We start from the raw sequence: 9,044 nt of genomic DNA on the forward strand, positions 1-9,044 counted from the left end.
TCAAGCATGTTTCTGAAATAAAATTTGAAAAGGCATTTTTGGGTAGAAAGCAAATGGAGAAATGGCTACATCATTTAAATTTTAAATTTTTTCCACCAGCCGCAATCTAGTCAGCATGTTTGGACTTTTTACAGGCTTCAAATTGCACTATATTTTTAGGTAGAGGCTAAAAGGAGCAGGAACAAATTTCTCCTACAGGTAAATGACAATTTTGGCTACCATGACCTCCCGCATTGTGTGCTGTGGATGCTAAATACTTTTGTTATTGTTTTAGTTAATGAGCAAAAAAACAAGAGTCAGTATCCAATTATAAGTGCTAATGAAGGTGAATAGTCTAAATTAGTCTGATGGAAGAATGAGAGAGCACATCTTAAAAATTATCTTAATTTTAAATCACTACATAGCCATCATACATATTAACTCAGTATCTCTAACTCATTGTAGGCGAAATTGCTGAATTTCCATGTCCCTTAGCTTGAAATGTAAAGATTAGACCTTGAAGTTTGTTAATTAAAATTAGAGCTCAATTAAACTTTTAATATATTTAATCTGGTAGTGATAATAGAGCCAAGGTGAAGGAGGGTGATGTTTTCCAAAACCCCTGCAATAAAAGGGAATTAGGAGGTGTTACTAGAGTTGCCTTTGGGAACAGTTGCTAATAGCCTTGGATGTTTTTTAGCCTGAAAGTAGCTCAGCACTGATGCCCCTGGTCAGTGCTATGTCAAAGGACAGTGTGGTGGTGCGGGGCAGTGTGGCGGCCTGGTGGCAGCTCTCTAGAAAGTTGAATGGGGTTTTCAACATTTAACCTTACTAAGGTAGCTTCACACGACAGCAGTGATGAAGGCAGGGAAGTGTGTGTCTAGTAATGTTGAGATAGAGCTTACACATCCCAGCAAAGTCCACGGCACAGCCTCCTGGGTGGTTTGCATTTGCTGAAGAAGATAAAAGAGGATGCTTTGATATAAAGCTTCAATAGTTATTTAAAGAAAATGTCTTGTGATTATATGTTTTTTGCTGGAAATTTGGAAAACACACATTGTATGTATTTTCTGATTAAAAATTTAAATCATGGCTAAGGTCTACAACGCCATTAACGTTGGGCCTTATGTCAAACTCTTTTCTTTAGTCCATCATTATCTCTTTATCACCTCTGAGGATCTGTTTTTATCTATATAATGGGGATAAAAATAAAATTGCAATCAGCCTTAGGTGGTCCCCCACTGGGAGACGTCCTCAGTGAACTTCAGACATGGCTTTCCCACAGCCCTCTGGACGGTGGGCCATTTCCTTTCCACATTCTCTCTTTGCTCCATGCACCTGCTTCCAAACCATATCTTCTCTGTCTTTATTAAGGATATTAACCTCATGTTATGAGCCTTACCAGGCCCTGCCCTCCTCACAGCAATCTCTATTAACCCAAGACCATTCCTCTGGTTCTCTGGAGATTTTGACTCCTGTGTCACTGCGTCACTCTCCAGGCCCATCTTAATTCTTGGTGATTTTGAAAGTCAGTCACATCACATCCTCCTCTATGCTAAGGAATCTATACTTTTTGCTTCTCAGCTCTCATCCCCACAGTCATCCCTTATAGATCCTGTCATCACCTGTAACTACATCTCAGGCTGTGCCCCCCTCCCCTGTTCTCTTTCCCCGTTCAGTCAACATTAACGCATCTTAGCTCTCTGCTGGGCACACGAGTCATTAAACCTGTCACTTTTCACTGCTCTTCATGTCTACCATGGCTTCCTCCTCACCTTAGGTTCTGTCCATCTGTCCATTCATTCATTCATTCATTCATCATTCATTCATTTACTCAACAAATATTACTTCATTAAGTGCCCCCACGTGGAACACAGATAGAATGTGGAGGGGCAAATAGAGAAAAGAACCATTCTAGAGACAGAATATGTCTGTGAAAGACAAGTATCTGCACTTTGATGCCAGACACAAGATGACAAGCAAATTAAATGTGCACTCAGGCAGTAAATCTAATGGGAAAAACAAAGCAGACATATGGGACGTCTGGAGTAGATTTTATATGGCGTGACCAGGAAAGGCCTTGGCAGCCTGTAATATTGGAGTGGAAACTCGGAGAAAGTGGACAGGGAAGAGGAAGGAGCCTCAGAGCTGTTAAACAAAGGGAATAGTAAGTGCAGAGGCCCTCGGTTGGGAGCAGGCCTGGAGTGTGCAAAGCACAGCTCAGGGTGTCTGCAGGGGGCTGGGGGGGAGGGGGTCATACCCAGGGGTCTGCAGGGGGCTGGGTGTTGGGGGGGATAGTGTTGGAAGTGATGCACAGTCAACACTTAGAGTCAAGACTTTGATTCATACTCAACTCCACGTGCCTCTTTCTTACCACCCCATTCGATTCAGCACAGCCTGGTTAAATACAACTCTGTCTACACAGCACTCAGCTGTGCAGCTGAGCTCCACCAGAAGAGTGCGTTCCACCAGAACGTTAACTTCACAGTAACTCCCCTCACATAAGCTCTCAATGCTGCCAACCACTCCCTCTCCCCACACACTGCCACACCACACACCACACACTGCCACACCACACACCACATGTAAACATGCTCACGCAAGATCTTCATAATCTAAATCAGAGGTCATCCAATGCTTCTTTCCTTAAACTGAACTCTTCTTCTTGGATGATAAAAGGTGAATTCTGGGCCTAAGTGCACGTAAACAAGTAAATGTGGGGTTGCTGCCCATGGAATTTTCTTCTGGTTTCTTCAAGCAAAATCCTAGCAAAGCAAAAAATCCAATCAAGCAAAAACCAAGATTGTCATCTGAGAACAAAAATGGGAAACAAAAGGGAGCAACAAAGAAGTTGCCTTGCTCCAACCTCTTAACCCCCTGTGAGCAAAGGGTGCACAGTCTTTCTCTTCTGTGGAAAAAGAATGCAATTGCCCACCAGAAAGCACCCAGTTAGTATAAGTGAAATGTTCCTTAGCTCCCAAGGGAAGTATGGTTGGAAGTAACCGCCTTCCGCCAATACAAGGTAAGTCACTCCCCAGTAAGAAATGGACTGAGGAGAGACCAGGTGTGGAGGTTCCACGCACGGAAAAAATACGTGGACTTTTTAGTCCTGCCTGAGTTTTAATCTTGGCCCTCTCACTTCAAATTGAGACTCAAGATTCTCATCTGAAAATGGGGGTAATCTTGGATTATGTTTTGTAAGGACCAAATGATTAACACATGCACAGGTGCTGCTATAGGGCAGGGCACAGAGGAAACATTTAATAAACAGAGTTCAGCAGGAGCATAATCCTCTAGGTATGTACTCAGCCAGGCACTTAAAAGAGTCAACAGAGCTTGCTACAATGCATTTTCTGCTCCAAGTCTCCATGCGCCTCATCACAGAAAATGTCACTTTTATCAAGTCAGGGTAAGCACCCACTGCAGGGCCGATGGGTTTCCTGCACTCTCCTCCCTGGAATGATCCATTGATGAGGCCGGCTTAGGTCCACAGGACTGGGGAAGACACTGCCTTGTCTGCAGTGGCGGCATCTGAAATGCACCAGCTGCTGATCTGGCCCACATGCTGGGAGATGCCCACACACCAGCGTCTGCTGGGCTCTCTACCCACTCTCCAGGCAAATGGTCTGCCCCACTGTCCAAACAAAAATCTAGACATTTTATTTAACCTTCCTCTTCTTTTTCCCGTTCATACACCAACATCATTACTGCTTTCAAAACAATCCTCCAAATGCACCTACCTTCATCTCAGGCCCCTGGCCCACCCAAGTCGTGTCACCTCCTGATGGGTTGTGCTGTCTGCATTCTTCCTCTATAACGTCCCAATTTATCACAGTGCAGTCATGTCACTCTTTAAAAGGCATAAATTAACTGTATTAATCTCCATCACAAAGCCTGCCTCTCAATTTCTTCTCCTTTGATGTAGTATAAAATATAATATCCTTTCCCTGGTGTACAAAGCCTTACCTGACCTGGCTCCTACCATTATAATCTCTCTGACTTCATTAAGTATTAGCCAACCTATCAGGCACATCAGCTTCCCGGTTCTTAATACACCAAGCTCCATAACGTATGAGCTCCACATTAGCAGTGTCTGATGGGTCCTCCCCCCAGTCTCTGCCAGGCTACACTTTCAACCAGATTTCTTCATTCCACTTCAGTCTAAATGCCACTTCTTCAGAGAAACCGTCCCTGACTATGCAATCTAAGGCATCTGCTCACCTCACTTCCTTTGATATTTTACTTCCATGAATACATGTTTTCTTATCTATTTATGTTCATCTATTTAGTGTCAATCTCACTTAACTAGCTATATGATGTCTATACTATACAATTTATGCTATAAATTAGTGCAGGGACATTTTCAAACTCCTTCTTCTTTAATTTCCATCACATAATAGGTGCCTCTGAGACTTGGGTTTTTAATAAGCATGTAGTAGGTACAGGAATGAATGGAATTCTCCTCCAGATAAGTGCCAGGAAACTAATCCACAACAGCTAACATGTGTGTGGAGCATTTTCCCATTGATTGGCAGCAGTTGATAAAATAATTTACTGTTAATTTGACAAAGAGTAAGTCACGTTGTCTTATTTTATATGCATTGCTTTTATCAGTCTTCTAATTGTGTCTATATTTTAATAACTATTTATATTCCCTCTTTTGTGAATTTCATATTTTTCCTTCAACAATTCTCTGGCCATGAAGCTAATCATGTTTAATTATAAGGCCAAACCTATGTACTCACCCTCTAGTTTATGTCCTGTGTTTGTGAATATTTTGTACTCGTGTCTCCTACTCCTCTTTATTGTCACATGATGTTTAAAATATCATTTTGAGTTTTATAATCTTAAAATTCATCTTTAAAAAATATATTAGTTCATTCCTCTGTCAAATATCTACTGACCAGATTTTGTACACCAGACATTGTAGTGAATGATGGCCATGAAGAAAATGAAACAGATAAAAAGGGACAGAGGCTGACTCAGTCACAGTGGGACGGGGAATTGGGCGGTCAGCGAAAGCATCATGAAAGCGTTGGCATGTGGGGTGAGGAGGAGAGGGTGAGAACGAGGCTGTCCCAGGAGGTGGCATCACGTACCAGGGAAAGGGAAGAGCAAGCGAAGGTGTGAAGAGCTGGGCATGTTTAAGAAACAAGAAAGTCAGTGTGTGTAACGGTCAAGGTACACTCAGTGGTGCAGGGGACGGAAGAGATAGCTAACAGTGTGACTTGGGGTAGGAAGGGACAGAATCTTGCAGGACTTTGTAAATTATGTTTAGGAAATCATATGGTAAAGTCTAGTAGCATTTGGAAGACACTAGCAGTATTTTAAACAGAAAAGTCACATTTGTGATTTAACAATTATTGCTTTTGAATGAATATGAAACGTAGTCTATAGGATGGATGGGGTAGAAATAAGCAAAAAAACAGGTTGTTGTCTTATCCCGATGAGAGGAGATGAGGTCTCCATCTAGGAGGGCAGTAAGGGAAATGGAGTGAAGGTTTTGTTTGAGATATACTTGGAAGGTAGGGATAAGACTTCCTGTAGAGTTGAAAAAGAATGAGAAAAATTACTCAATAGATGACAACTAACAAAAAAAACTGAGAAGGAAGTGGGTTTGTTGAGATGTGGTGGTTTGGCATTACTGTTTAGAGATGGCTGCCTGACACAAGGTGGGATTTGATGAGTGCAGGGGGGCATTTCACCAGCCAGCTCAGAGAACTGCTTTATCCAGAGAGCTGCCTTGGGCATCACCTGGCCACAGAGGGATGCTGGAGGGCCTGTGCCTGTGAGGTGAGCAGAGCTAAAGGAGAAAGTTCTAGAGCTGAGACTTAGGGCAAGTGGTCAAGGAGGAGGTGACATAGCAGTGGCTGTCATTTATCAAATGCTCCCTGTGCTCGTGGTTTAGAAGCTGTGCCTGTTCTCTACTAAGGCATCTATCACTACTCTCCTTCATTCCTACCTGGGTGATTCATTTAGCTCCGCTGTGTATTTTATTCAAGAAAATGTGAGACGTATTTCTAAATTCGTGTATCTTTTCCAACATAAACCCATTGGTCTAGGACTATTTATTACAGATATACCATATTCTCATCCATTTGAAATGGCAATATTTTTGTAAATTAAATTGTTATGTGTACTTGAGCACAATTTTGGCCTTCCTTTTCTGATCCATCCTTCTGTCTATCCAAGCACCAGTAACAAACTTTCATGTGTGGTAAAATTGTACTACTTTTTATTATCTGATTTTGCAGATCCTCAATTACTGATACTTCCATTTATTTTTCAAGTTAAATATCTAGATCATGTTAAAATTTTTCAAAAAATACTCCACAACATTTTTAATAATGTTATATTATTTGAATTAATTGCCCTTGGAAAAAAGTCAGATATTAGCAATATTTTTCATTTAAGAAGAAATCCAGTCTATCTCTTCAATTATTCAAGCCTTTTTTAAATGTCCCTTCAAAACATTTCTAACCCAAATTCACATACCCCTCCACATTTAAGTTCTACTCTTTATTTTACTTTTGTTCCCAACTTTTTGATGTTAATACCATGCAATAAAACAGCCTGATGCAAAACCATTCGGGAGATAGCAGAGAGAAAGCTGAAGCCTCTTCACTATGAGGTTTTACAAAGTTGTGAATGTGAAACAGTAAGTTATATAAATATAGAACATTACCATAAGAAAGGCCACTCTGTGGACATAATATAGGCTTTGACATAGATTCCTAATATAGTCTTCCGAGAATGCCACCAACAGCTGTGTGACCAGAGTAGTGCTTTTACCCTCACTCACAGCTAGTTTCCTGCTAAGCAAAATGAACCCAGCTGTGCCTTACTGTTCTGCTGTGGACAGAGCAAAGTCACGTATGTCAAGCAAGGCATATCAGACATACACACAGTAAGCCCTCAGAAGCATTAGGTCTTCACATCAGAAAGCTTCTTGGGGACATAATTAGCACAAAGAAGAACAAGAACGTTGAAAAACCTAACATCTCTCTAGTTGTAACGATTCTCCTCGTCTTCCACTTTACGTCTTCAAAGCCTACATTTTAAAGCATACGTCTTTGTAAACATGGCATTTTGTCATCTTGTTAGTTTCCTGTGGCTGCTACAACAAATCATCACAAACTTGGTGGCTTAAAACAATTTTGGCCTCTCATATGTCTGGAGGACATGAACACAAAATCAGCATTCCTGGGCCAAAATTGAGATACTAGTAGGGCCATACTTTCTCCAGAGGCTCCAGGGAAGAATCTGCTCCCAGGTTCTTCCAGCTTCTGGAGCCTGCTGGCATTCCTTGGCTTGTGGCTGCATCACTCCGGTCTCCACTATCTTCACACCTCTGTCTGCTGTATGTTTAAGTTTCCTTCCTTGGGCATGAACAAATATTCCTCTGGCCTCTTCTTGTAAAAATGCCTGTGATTACATTTAGAGACTATCAGGATGATCCAGGATACTGCCTCAAAATCAAGGCCCTCTGTTTGATCATATCTGTAAAGTCTTTGCTATATATGGTAGTATGAGGTTCCAGGGATCACCACTTTAAGTCTTCAGGGCCCATTATTCAGCCTATCACATTCATGTTCAGCTAGAGTCCATGTAAAACCATGGAGAAATACTGTTATGAACTGAAAATTAAATTGGAAAAATCCTTATCAGAAACTGAAAGAACAGTTTTTCATAGGTTATATGTTTTTGTCATTTCAAACAAACCCTTCTGAACTGTAAGGAAATTGCCGAGTAAACGTTGCTCTAGTTACAACTTGAGGGGGTTGGAACAGGGTGGGGATCTTAAATACGCCAGGGCAGATGGGTGCTGTATTTCAAGAAAATCCTGATATACCACAGGAGTCAGTGTGTTTGCCTTTGTTTTCCACCTCAAAGACTTTCTGGAACAATCCATTCAGAAGCTTGGAAACACAGCACAATGGACTCAGCAGAAGGCAGCACAGTATGAAGCATGGCTGTCGTCTAAGCCTCAGCCCAGGATTATGGTTGTTCTGCCACCCAGGCTTCCAGCCTCACAGGAAGTGTAGGAAAACGGCTTCTGACTGATTTCCATTGTAATCCTGGAAAAACCAGAACAGCCTAAGCTTCACCTTACTGAATCAGTTCTGGAGACACTGGGCACCCGAGGGGAGGTCTGTGGGGGTGAGATGGGAAACAGTTTTTGTATTTCTTGCCCACTGAGGGACATTGGTGTGGATCGTCCAAGCAAGGTGAGGACTTCACAAGCAGTAGTAGGTGGAGTGACAAAACCTTTCAAAAAGAGAGCTGGAGAGGGAAACAAACATGGATTTTGATACTTTTCCAAGGAAAATGATAACATTAATAAAGGTTACAAAAATAATGAGCCCGTGTTCCTCTTGCACACAACACTCTCGATTTTAGGTTGGGTCCTTGGGTGAAGCAGTGATGGGGACGCCAAGTGCCCGGAACGAGGGAGGTGGGACGCTCCCTGCAGCACAATGACCACCATCATGGACCAAAGAAAAAGCCTCCCACTCCGTTCTGGTGACCCACTAGCACTCCGTACAATGCTGAAGAAAGGAAGGAACCTTGCCTTGCTAAACAATTGGAATCAAACAATTTTCTCTCCCTAATGAGGGGGTTTTAAAAGAGGTTTTAATTTTGTTTAGGAAACAACAACGTGATGTGAACTTTTTGAACTACAGTATTGTATCTTAAACATCTACATGCTGTATAGGTATATAACTAAAGTTACAAAACTGGGACTGAGAATGATTATTTTCCAGACACTCAATCTTGGGATAAAGACAGATCTTATAACTTTCTATCAAATAAGTTTCAGTAAAATTAAAACTCTCCAAAACAGGACATCTTGTCATAAACAACAAGCAGTACAGAGGGAGAACTTCATGGCCTGATTGCTTTAATGATGGTGGTTAGACAAGTCCTATTGCTGAAGAAAGCAAAGAGAGCCCTGAAGACAATGCTTACTCATTTTCATTTTCTCTTTCTCTCTCTTCCTTCCTTCCTTCCTTCCTTCCTTCCTTCCTTCCTTCCTTCCTTCCTTCCTTTCTTTCTCTCTCTCT

This window comes from Otolemur garnettii, unplaced genomic scaffold (genome assembly GCF_000181295.1).
Source record: "Otolemur garnettii isolate 467f Iridium unplaced genomic scaffold, OtoGar3 scaffold00013, whole genome shotgun sequence".
NCBI lineage: Eukaryota > Metazoa > Chordata > Mammalia > Primates > Galagidae > Otolemur > Otolemur garnettii.